Raw genomic sequence first — 12,478 nt, 5'->3', positions numbered from 1 at the left:
GTGCAGAGTTGAAGGGTTCAACATGGAAGGGGAGTACCATAGTAACTCAGCTGGATGGTCAGAGAAAGTTGTAACTTGAAATGGTAGCATGTGCATGTCCAAATTAACAGCTCAGAGACAGGCTGAGGCTGTGATGCTCCCAGTGCCAGTCCTGGTCAATGCTATCTGCCTTGGACTTCTCCCTGCCATCACTTCATTTGAGTGGCAGCTGCTTGATTCACTGCAAGTGACATTGTTTGTGCTACTGTTGCAGTCTAGTTGTGCTTGTGCTAAAATGGAGAAATTCAGGCAATTGTCTTAAAATGTCTGGTATTGCTAAATATCCTTTGGGCACATTTGATATACTTTAGCTTTTAACAGTTCAGTGAGTAAAACATGCTCAGTTTTCATGGAGATGAACATCCTTTAGCTGGCCATGTTCTAGATGCAGAAGAATCATCAGTGTGGACTGAATTGCCAAAAGTATAGAATACTGCAGGTAGACAGGCCATACTGTGTCCATATGCTGATCCCACAGAAGCCAAATCCAAGATACACTTGTATTTATGTAAACAAACTGTGGCCAGTTTAGCCATAAAAATATGGCCAAAGATAAATCTTTTAGGTATTCTTCAAAGAAGGAGCATTATGAAACAGAATGCTTATTGTAAATGATAATATTAATAATACCAAAATTGCGCTGTATTCTCTAATAAGTGGAATATACCAATGTAAATAGAATATTTGCATTGCCTCACGTATCTACTTTATCTCAGACATGCAGTAGCTGCATATGCCTAATAATCTGTGCTTTCATAGTAAGAGAGAAGCCGTGTGTAGTCTGGCTTCTTTTGAGGAGAAGAGTCTATTCACTCTACTGTTGCTACTGGAATCATTAGTTGTACGTCAGATTCCCAACATAAAAAATGAAAGCAAAATAGCTTTTATTTCTACATTTAATTTTATAAAACTCTGCATCTTCTGCCATTTCGCTAGTCCAATCAAGATTGTTGTTTTAAATAATGTTGTTTAATCAGCATTTGAAATGTAAATAGATTGCTTTTTCCCCTTGTGCTGTTAATGGTTGCAGTGAGTCTTTGCAGAGTTATGTCATGTTGGAAGACTACGAATAGTCTGTATGCAGGAAGTGGAACATTACACTTTAAGTAGGCACTGTAACCAGTTTTGGACGTCATAAAACATCCAGGAGGTCTGGAGGAGAGAGCCCATCACGTGAAGGGCTGTAGCCATTGTATCAGGCTTCATTTGTGGGTGTTCTGCAAACCATCTAAAATATGAGTCCTGGCAGTTCCAGAGTATGATGGTTTTATTTTTCTTTTCTACCTCCTTATGCTGTCCTAAGATTTATTATTCCCAATGTATCTTTTCATATAAGAAAAAACAAAAGCAAAAAAAAAAAAAAAAAAACAGTATTTGGATGGAGTCAACCAAAAGATGCATTTACTAAGAATTCTTTCTTTTATCTAAAAGTTTGCTAATAGGACAGTTATTCAGGTGAGTAGGGCAAAGGGAAGAGCCATGAATTAAGAAACCTGCATGGTCTTTTTAGTATCAGGTTTGATCAGTGCTCATAAAATACAATACTCTGCAGCTCTGCACTACATACAAAGATTCCAGATACCTGCAGAGGTAAACATACCAATGGACTACCTACTAAATTTAGTAATTTTGAGAGAATCTTCACCTCCATATCTTTCATGTAGTTTATTTAATTGGGGCTTTCCTGGTTTGTAGGCTGGTTTGCAGCATAACTAGTTCTTTGGTTAGAAGTATGCAGTATGAAAACAAAGGGATCCCTAAATGAGGCATTCTCCATCTTGGAATGGCCCATCAGCCCATCCCCTTCTCTACAACTCTAGGTAGATGTAGCTCATGTATTTCTAATGCTGAATGTATTCAAATTGAAGACACCATTTTCCCAGGACTCTTAGGCATTATCTCTGTTCTGAAAGGAGTGAAATCAGATGTTTAAGTGGCAAAGGTTCGGTTATTTTCAGAGATGGCACTAAGTCTTACAGAGAGATAGATGCGAATGCAATCAGACAAAGAATAGGTACATCAGTGAGATGTGCTAGTGCCAGGCAAGTCTGTCTGGTATCAGCAATCTCTGTGTTGCCCCCTCTGCATCTGGACTCTGGGAATGAATTTTGATTCATCTGGTAATTGGAAGACCCCCCTCTGATCAGACTGAAAGCCACAATACAATAATAGCTGTGTGGGTAGAAGAGAGGTCAGAGGTGCATTAAAATAAGATTTCTTGGGTGTTTTGATGTTCCGTAACAAAAGCAGCAAGTGTAGCAAGCCACATCAAACTTATTCAGCTGAACCAATTAAAAACATCAGTAAGTCACCCAGGCACTAAGGCCCCTAAAGGTTAGTGAGGTATATAATTTCCTTCTGGGCTTTAAGGACCACAACTTGGAGGAAACTGTATGATCTTCATAAACTAGAGATATTTTCTATACCACTGGGTTGGCATGGCAGCATGGAGCAGAAGCAGAGGAGAAAGGAGCAGAGTGCCAATATTCATCATTGCAGATATATTTATTGCATTGCTAGACCAATGCACACCCTTCACATGAAAGCGGTATTAACTGGGGCAAGCATTCCTCATCTCCGTTGTTTGACACAGACTATGAATCTGGTCTAAACTCTGCTTAAAAGAAATCATTTTTGAGGGTTAAGTAAAACAACATCTTGGTTTGTTTTCACAAAGGCTGCAGTCAGGCCACAAATAACTAATAGAATACCATTTTAATTGCTTTGTAACTGACAGCACATTGTATTCCCCAAGCTCCAAAGCTGTGTCTTGGGCTACTCACATCTGATTCAGTCACACACATCTAGCTTATCATACTTATTCAAAGATAAGGCAGTTAGCAGTACTGTATTTTTTAGTCTAAATTTTGTGATTACAGTTTTCCTAAGAGAGTAATATTTTCTATGTAAAGTGTGCTTTACAATGTATTGGAATTTAACTACAAAGATATACACCTGCATAAGTACGGGCTATTAAAACAATTTACTAGTGTGTCAACAAGTACCGATATGTACATAAAAACAGCATAATTTGGTTTGTTTTAATGCACTGAGCCAATCCAGCAGTGCGCCGTCAAGTGCTGTTGAGAATCACTTTGCACTAACAGGATGACATGACTGGAATCCCATTCACTGCACATCTTACTTCTATTGAGTGATCCAGAGTCAAAATGAATGACTGACACTTCATGAATGAAGGAATAAAGCAATTGTGCCATTCACACGACACCGGGGGTGAAAATTTGCTTTCATTATATTGGATATTAAGATTCACTATGTTAGAGTTCATTAAAGTGGGTGGGAGAACAGAACTCAATAAATAATTAACAGTAAGACATTTATCAGGGAAATTTTGTTTATCCCTCTGCTTGTAGAAAATCCATAAGCAGATTATGGTTGCCTCAGAAGTGCTCGCTGTTCAAACCTGCCTTGGAAATAAGATTTTTCTCTTTTTTCTATTTTTTTTAGCAGATTGCATTGATTGTAATTGTCTCTGAGGCTGTAAGATGCTTTTTAGTCACATAGCAATGATCAGCTGTAGTTTGTCGTATAGATATATGATTATCTTGCTCCCTCCTAGTTGGACGTGTCCATCTGCTTTTCCAGGGTAAATATAAGTATGTAAACATGCAAATGCAAATTTGTTATTCACCAAAATCTCTTCAATGACACATTGAAGGCCATTTACCATGAATGCTGGTGCCAGAAGAATGAAGTTTCTTACATTTCTATGAAATGTGAACTAAAGATCTGGTATACAAGTAAATCCACTTGAAATTATGGCAGTATTTGCAGAGTATTTTTGCAGTATTCTAGTTTCATTACTTGGTTGCATTGATGAATACTCAAATTAAGAAGAAATTATATTGACTGTACTATGGATAGTCATCAACAATAATGCTGACACACAAGATATGCAATACATAGCAAATATGTGCATTACAGTTTGCAATGCTTTGCTACAAAGGTATATTTTAAATACAAGGACCACGATACTCTTCACAAAACCTTTCTGTCTGTATGGCTCCGTGAAGTCATTTTGCCATTCACTGCAGTGAAATCAGTGTTTTACCTATTTACCTAACACAATTGACCACTGTCCTTTGTAATAGCCCAGTGCACAGTTCTGAGGATAGGATCTCTCATGCCATGTGTTTAACTTTCCTCAAGTAGCAAGTGCTGGTGGATGCTTTGAGATCTGTGGATTCAAAGCTTTACCAGAGTGCTGAGACCTATTATTATCTTAGTTATCACAATTTTTCAGAAGTATTTCCCAGGAGAGCAGAAATTCCGGGCCTCTGAATTGCAGGGTCAGACAGTGCTGAGTACCTGACACTGTAATAACAGGAGGGTTCATTCAAATAGAAATGGTGGTTGCCTCCTACCAGTTCTGATAGCACTCAGGTGAAGGAGGGATGTCTGAGGTGCCAATGGGAAGAGATCTGTCTCTAATCAAAAGCCAACCAAAAAGTCAATACAGTTAATTTCTCATTCATAGCTGATAGAGGAAAAGGTGTGCCTACACTAAAACTGAGGTACCAAATATAGAAGAGGAGGTTCAGAGAGGCTGCAGTGAGGTGGAGGTCAGCCTCTTTTCCCTGGTATCAGCCATAGGACAAGCACTAAAGGCCTTAAATTACATCAGGGGAGGATCAGGTTGGATATAAAGAACAATTTCTTCTTAGAAAGAGTGGTGCTGCATTGGCACAGGCTGCCCAGGGAGGGGTGGAGTCACCATCCCTGGAGGTGTTCAAGAAGAGGGTAAAGTGGCACAATGGGACATGGCTAGTGGGCACAGTGGGAATGGGCTGATAATTGGACTGGAGCAACTTAGTGGTGTTTTCCAACCTTAAATAATTCTATAACACCATTAGAAAAACAGCACACACCTTATAGGTAAGAATATAGAAAGATCTCTTTGAATGCCTGTTCAGAGTTTGTGTGCCGCCAAAGGTTACGCCATACCTCTCAGTGTGATGGCTGCCCGCACACCTGGCAAGCAGCGAGCAGTGCTCCCCGGAGGGGGGATTGTGTTACATGAGGGGGCAGTGCCGGGAAATTCTCGGGAGGGACGGCTGAATAATTATTTTTTTTTTTTAAGAAGAAAAGCTTCAAATGGAAAGTGTAACCCAATGCTTTCTAAATGCGGAGGCATGCTTAAAGAGCAGTGCTATTTGGTTTCTTTTTACTTTAGAGAAATTTAAATCCTCAGTAAATAACTCCTGCTCTTCAAGTGCTGAACAAATGAAAATCACCTGATCGAGATTTAGACAAGCTTGTGCCCATGCTGCAATTTCCAAGAGCAGGAGGAACAAGGGAAGGAGCTAAACTAGCTAAGGCAGAACCAGCTCAGCCTCCAGCAACAGAGCTTACAATGAGCTGACTTCTATCCCTGGCGTAGAGCTGGTCAGGTGTAAGAGGAGAGTGCAGCCTCTCCTTCCTGGAGGCACACTGCAGCCACAAACACCCCTTCCCACATTAGCAACAGTCACCTTCAGCATCAGGGTCTTTCTGACTTTGAAGCCTCCAGGCGTGACAAGCACAGGCTTGGCAAAAAAAAAAAAAAAAAAAAAAAAAAAAAAAAGACAAGGGGAGAAAACCAAGAGAACAGAAACTTATTGGAAATTTTTTAGAAGTACCTAATGTGAAAAAAGATCTTTCATGTTCTTTTGTGATTGTGATCTCCAGACACAGGTGTGAGCACAAATGCGTTTCCCCTGCAGCGGAGGCTGTCAGCAGGGAGAGGAAGGAACGCTGCCCCAGCTGATCGCTCTCTGAAACACTGCTGGCTGGGACCTATTCCTACAGTGTTTTTCTTGAATAAGATCAGGTCTGTGGTCAGAGAAGTGACAGGGATGTGGTAGGGCTCGTGCAGAGCTGGTCAGCTGTCTTTCAGCAGTTTGTCTTGGGGTTTCTATTTTTTTCCTTATTTTCTGGAAAATATCAGTCAAGCAAAAGCAATCCCAGTCCATCATTTCAGCCATGCCCACTGCCTCTGAGGAGTCATTGGAGCAAACCTGCAGCATGACACTGGAGGTGAATGCTCAAACTGATGGACCATAGAATCCATCTCTTATTAAGTTCAGTGAACACTTAATTGTTCTTACAAATTGGAACAGCTTAAGGGTGTCAAGAGAAATCCTCCTTTTGGGTGACCAGTTCGTAGTAGTCAGAGCACATAAGTGGAATGTGAAATTTCAGGGTTTGACTTCTTGCTTTCACCCATTCTGGGCAGTCTTGGGTAGTCATAAGGCAAAATTTCTCAACCATGGAGCTTATTAGCTAATCCATTGCAGCTCTATTTTCATCTTTGTACAACAGAGGTCATTTGATCATTTGGAAACTTCCAAATATCTGATAGATAGAAAATCTTCTAGCATCTGCTTGTTCTGGACAAGAGCACAAACACATACTGATACTAAGCATAAGTGTTTCAGGTGCAGGGTAGCCAGGTCCCAGCTAAGTCCCAGATTGCAAAAGCCATACTAGTGCAACTGGGATAACGTCAGCCCTATGCAAAGGGCTCAGAAACTGGGTTCTTTACTGCTTGCCACATATTTAAAGCCACAAAGGGGTTTCACTCTTTCACTGCAAGGTCTTTTGCCCTCATTCCTTGACTCATTTTATCTACGATTGCAATTCTTTTCATATTTCATCTGCTATCACTATTTAAGCAGAAAGTAGTTAGGGATTAAAACATGGAAAGAAGATGCAGAAATAGAGTTTGTGTATGCAGCAAAGCATATACAAACTAAACTTAGTCTGCCTCCTCTTATGGCCTTTAGAGACTATGGAAAGAGAGCCAAAAGGAGTCTCAGAAGAGCAAGGAGCCTTTAGTGTATTCTTCAAATTTCTCCCACAGATAATTTGGAAGAAATACAGTGTACTTTTGTGTGCCCCGAAAGTAAAATTGCAACCAGCTGATGGAACAATCTCAGCAGCAGCATCGAGAGTCAACTCAGAAAGGCAGGATTTGTTGCCAAATAACACAGATTGTTTATAATGAATATAAACAATTACACTGCTGACCAGATTCCCACTACACTTCCATCTCCAGAATATACAAAATACTGCTCTGGCACTGATCTCCCAAATATTTGCCGTATATTGAGCATTTTCACTAAATGAAATACAGTGAAATTGCAACAGAGAGAAGCCCACACCACAGTGTTCCCATCCCCAACACCTTTTGTTCTGCACCTTTACTTTTGTCTTTCCTATTATAACCATACATAAGTAAAATGGTTCTTGGTCCATCACAGTCTCCCCCTAATTCTTTAATTCCACATTTTTGTTGTCCTCTCGTGTAATAAGTTTAACACTGAGGATGGACACAAAGAAAAGGGGAGATGCTGGGAGATGATCATCACTTTGCAGTTTCCTTGCCCACGTGGTTTCTCTTACTTCTTTCTCTGTCACATACATGACTTGTCTTCCCAGAGCTGAAATCATACGTAAGTAGTGAAGGTAGTTTAAAGTAGGGTTGTTTTTTTTAAAGCAGTGTCCATCCAAGTTGACTGAGCCAAGCATTTACCTGAAAGCAGAAACTTATGAGCTTTTTGGTGTGCTGTACAATTTGAACCCTCCTTCAAGATAATACTGATAGAACAAAAATATTCACAACAGACAAGAGGAGGGTCTTGCAAAAGATTCTTCCAAAGGTCTAGTGGTAGAAATATGTTGTATATAATGTTAACACAATAAATTTGCAAGAAAACATCCATAAATCACCATTTCAATGGGCTATGAACTTCAAACTGTGCATTCAGCTCAGCGATTTCATTAGGGCTGAATAACTGTATTTCCATATGAAGAACAGCCACGGTGCTAATTCTGAAGTAACAAATTGTTCTTTTATTTCCAAATGTATTAGTACTAGAGGAAAAAAATCAAATAACTAAAACAAGAAAAGGTGGCCTTTCCAAACATTGTCATAGAGGGGAAGGTGAAGACAATGGCAGTTTTCTGATGCCTTCAAAGGAATGTGTTTTTTTGGCAGGAGATAAGTTGCTTTAGTTAGTACTCTTAGTAGTTATTTGCTATTGCTGGAGCCAAAGTCAAACTCTGCACATCCCAGTTTGGAGCACAGCTTCCATCAGCTGCTACAGATTTCAGTACAGTGGTTACTGAATCACTCATCACATTTACCACAAGCATTAGGAAGGTACCTGCTTGCTGAGTTATGGATAAAAGCTGTATTTCTGGGAAGCAGTATTTCTGATGAAGCCGCATCATCTCACTGTTACCCTCTCCACACCCACTCACATCAACCACCCTACTATGGTTGGCTGCTGCCAACAACAGACCTGAAGTTCTCACTCTTAATATTAAAGAGGTTTCCCAGCTTTCAGTTTTCTTGACTGCTGACGCAGTTGTGCACCTACAAAAGCAGATGACATTGACTTCAACTTAATCCAAAACAGGACTGGGCCTGTGATGCTGTGATGAAAGTTTCAGGGGGAAGACACGGAATCTAATGAAACAATGAACTGTCATACAGTATCGAGTTTCAGACGGTCCGTCAGGTTGTTTTCTTGGATTCCCTGCAAAAGACTTGATGGCCTTGGGCAGAGCAAACATGAAAACTGATGATAAAGTACAATGCATTTGAGTCCAGCCTTGAAAATCTGAAGCTACTACAGCTGTGGGTCCCTTACACTAACTACATCCTGTTTATAAACAGCCACCACAAAAATGTCACTTTTCTGATTTGGAGCCATTTGCATTAGCCAAATGTATTTCACAATAACAAAAATGTCTCAGCCAATTAGAATTCATTTCTCCCCCAGCCCAATAAACACTAATCAGCTCACCCATTAGTGCCAGTGGTTCAGTCTTCATGTGTTGCTGCCTTCCTCCTGCTATGAATATGCAGATCTCTTCATCCCTGTTAGTTTCTGAGGTGCCTCTGCTTTCTGTAGCTGACATTTCTGTGCTGTTTGGGTAACAATACCAGAGCTTATCGCTCTCTACTGAAGACAGAGATAACTTTAAAATGTATACAAAGGGAAAAAAAATACCCCGTACCACAAAGCAAGTAAAGCTGACTGATGAATTTTGTGTCTTAGCAGTGGATTTGTGAAGCTCAGAAAAAGCAGTAAGATGACACTTCTTATAGATGGGGTGCTGTTGTTTGTAAGCATTGGTTCCAGCACTGAGATTGTCCCATGGCAGCCAGCCTGGCACAGTAAATTTGTGGGGCTGCAGCTGAGTGGGGCATGTTCACAGAAATGAAGTTTCTGAACACAGACTCATGTTCTCAATGCAATGGGCCGCCTTCGCAGCATCAGCTGGTGCTGTGCTTTTTGCGTTGTTACGGTTTATTTTCAGAGGATAGTTTAGCAGACTGCATTAGATTCCAAAGCTTAAGGTCCAAAAAATATGTTTGTGTTACTAAGAAAAACCTGAATCAACAGCTCTTTGTAGGCTCATATGAAGGCTGCGTGAGCAGGTTTGTGAAGGGTGTGTACATGCTGATCTTGCAGAGATTTACATCGAAGTGTAACCTCCCTCTCTCCTAGTAGTCCTAGAGAAGTGTCTGTGAGCCCACAGCGTTAACAAACCATTACAGTGGTTTAAGATCTATCTGCTCTGCTTTTCCCAGTCACCAGTCCAGTAGCAGACATTTCCCCGCGTTTCTTTGGCTGAGTGGCCTCCAAGACTCCTCCCTGATTTTCCTCTAGGCTGTCATGGATCCAAAACTACAGTAGGTTTAAATAGTTTAAGCAGGTGGCTGCCTGATTTTGCCCGCAGGGCACATGGAAGAAGCACATGATCCCTTCTCCGGTAGAGTTACAGGGCAGGAACGGTTGGCAGAGGGGCAGTAAAAAGCAGCTGGGCCTGGCAATGAGCGTCAGCACACAGGAGGGGACGTGTGTTCACACTGACACCTGGTCCCGCACAGCACGCGGCTGGCTGTCTCTGCCCAACCACAAGCTCAATGGCTGCCCAGGACAGGTTTGGAAGTCCTGTGGTGTATCTCATCACAGGACTGGAAGCTCTGGTTTCGGTCAGGAAAACTGCTCAGACCAGTAGTATTTCCAGTCCACCTCACTGGGCTTTAAGTGTATGTTTGAGGCTTAGCCATCTGCAAATGGGAGGGAGTGTGTCCAGGGAATTTAGCTTAAGCAACAGGACTGCAATGAAGCAGCTCCCGAAGCGTCACGTGGTCTGGTCCATCCAGTCCTTGGTGGGACGCAGCGTCTGACAAACAGGTGGTAACAAACAGCTTGAGGAAATTGCTGCATCTGCTTTGCTAAATGAGCATGTGTCTGAGCCCTGAATCCATCTTTCAATCAAGCCTTCAGTAGAAAAACAGAATCCTGAAAATGGCATTTCTGAGTGGGACCCAGTAAGGAATAGATGGAAACATAGGTATGGTTTACAATGAGATCAAAACAAAAAGTCAGAATGCTGTAAGAAAAGCCACATGGTTCTGAAGGCAATCGTAATTGCAACAGTCTATTATGAAACTGTAAAGTGAAGTCTGCAATTGGCCAGTCTCCCGTCTAGTTTCACTTGTGAGGTTGAGTCTATCTTGAAATAGTTACAAAAGTGGCAGCAAACCAGAGACAAACCATAGGGAGCCATGGACCCAGTATTTATATCGCCATCCCTTTCACTGGGCTATGACAAGAAAAATACAATCTTACCTCATTATTTCCCTTTCAGAATTGATGAGTAATAAAAACAATTAGCCAGGAATGTTTTTTAAAACTTGCTGAATGCATTATTTGACAAACATGTTCATAAATAGTGTATCTAATTACAAACTGAGCCGAGCACTGAAAACTACCTCATCATTTGTGAAGAACTTGAAAATCTCATTTCATCCATTGATGAGTCACTGCAGCCCATTAGCAGTAATCTGGCACAAGCAACACAGACGTTTTTATCCCTCTCATTGTAGTAAGTGCATTTCAGGACTGACGTGGGACATTCACACTTTGCTGAATTTGAGCAAAGATAAAAAAGAAAAAAAAAAGGACGTGTGTTTTGAGACAGGGGCTGGTTTGGGGCAATTCTCTATATCTGTGCAAGCTCCCACTCTGGTTTCTCTGCAAGGAGTATTCTTTGTGTGGGAAGCTGTGGGGAGCCATGGGCACAAAGGAAGCTGAATCTCTCTCAGCAGTTCCCAGCCAATCTGTAGCTGAGTTGGGAGAAGACCTGCTTAGTCCTTTAGGCACCAGAGAAAGAAATTATCATAGGTCAGACCTTGCGCAACACCAGCTTTAGCCTTAAGTGGTCAGGTAGCTCCATGCACAGTCCATGCAAAGAGCCTCTTTTGGCCTCCAGTAATTCAAGGTGCCTTGCTCAGCACAGAACCCTTCCTCCACCCATGCAATCTGCACTGGCTGGCGCTGAGAAGCTCATTGCACCCTCACCGTCTCCCACTCCCTTCCCATAGGCCCCGAAACAGCTGAAATCATTAAAAGAAGGAATAACTTTAAAATCTGTGTTTATTCAACTGTCTTGCTAATAAGCAAAAGCATTTGTCCTGTTACCTGACAGTGTCTTTCAGGTATGGTGGATTCCATCTGGCAACTGTTACTTGCCTTATGTAGTGCTTGCAACCATGCATTATCATTTAATTAGGCTGAAACTAAATAGATCCAATCCAGTTCTCCAAGGCTATAGACCCATATGACTCATAGGCTGTGCATTGGGCTGTCAGGACAGGTCACTCTGCACTGCCAGAAAATGTAAACTGTGTGCTTGATTCGGTACCTACTTGGCATACCCAGCCCTGAACCAAAACATGCTCCTCATGCAGTCCACAAGCTGTGGCCAAATCCAGCCTCACCAAGTGCTTCTCCAAAAGAAAAGTTGAACTTTCAGTTCCTTGCTGTCTAAAATACACTCAGTCATGACACACCTTGAATCACAGTCTGTTGATGGTGTTTCTATTATCAGTAGCGAGGTTATACTTCCATGCTTTTTCACCATATACTCAGTGGTATTTGCAGAGGAGCTGGAAGGATGGTGGAAGCTTTGGGGTAGCAGAAACCACTTCCAGAGATGTACTGCTTTTTCACAACAATTTCAGCTGAACAGTATTTGGCTCTGGGACAAAGGGGAAAAAAGGCAGAAACATGAGATATCTGAAAGTATTGCTTTGGTTGCAGGGTTGAGGGGGAGCACACTGCTAAGCCTTGGAAGTTGCTGCACAGTGAAGGTATTGCGTGCTGGATCATTTTCTCCATTTCACAGACTACGAATGCCAGGTCTCAGCTGAAAAAGGAACCTGAGGCTCCCCATTTTGAAGTCAAGGTACATATTCTTTCTTGCTTTCTCCTGAGCATTGTTCTGGCTCATCTCTTAATTCACAAGAAGCTATACTATATATTAATAGGCAAGTTCGCCTGGAAATTTATTTTGCAGGAGATTTTGTTATTGCCTCATAAACACAGAGCTCCCTTAAATTGTCGTCAAAATACAT

The 12,478-nt window shown here is 41.4% G+C and overlaps 1 protein-coding gene across 11 annotated transcripts in view; it reads left to right on the top strand.

Annotated features, from left to right (window-relative positions):
• The window catches only part of SEMA6D (semaphorin 6D), a 488,676-nt gene that overhangs the window by 433,377 nt on the left and 42,821 nt on the right, over positions 1–12,478 (top strand). For 7 of the 11 annotated variants that reach the window (XM_085515489.1, XM_085515491.1, XM_085515511.1 and 4 more), the window contains one exon: positions 12,165–12,309. The exons of the other annotated variants lie outside the window; for them this stretch is intronic. The gene's annotated coding sequence lies outside the window, so the exon portion shown is untranslated. The remainder of the gene's footprint in view (positions 1–12,164; positions 12,310–12,478) is intronic. 11 annotated transcript variants of the gene reach the window in all.

The sequence above is a fragment of the Coturnix japonica genome, chromosome 14 (assembly GCF_054131305.1).
Source record: "Coturnix japonica strain WE chromosome 14, WE-NBRP24, whole genome shotgun sequence".
Lineage (NCBI taxonomy): Eukaryota > Metazoa > Chordata > Aves > Galliformes > Phasianidae > Coturnix > Coturnix japonica.
Note: the sequence above shows the minus strand (reverse complement) of the source record. Positions and strands in the feature narration are given on the sequence as shown.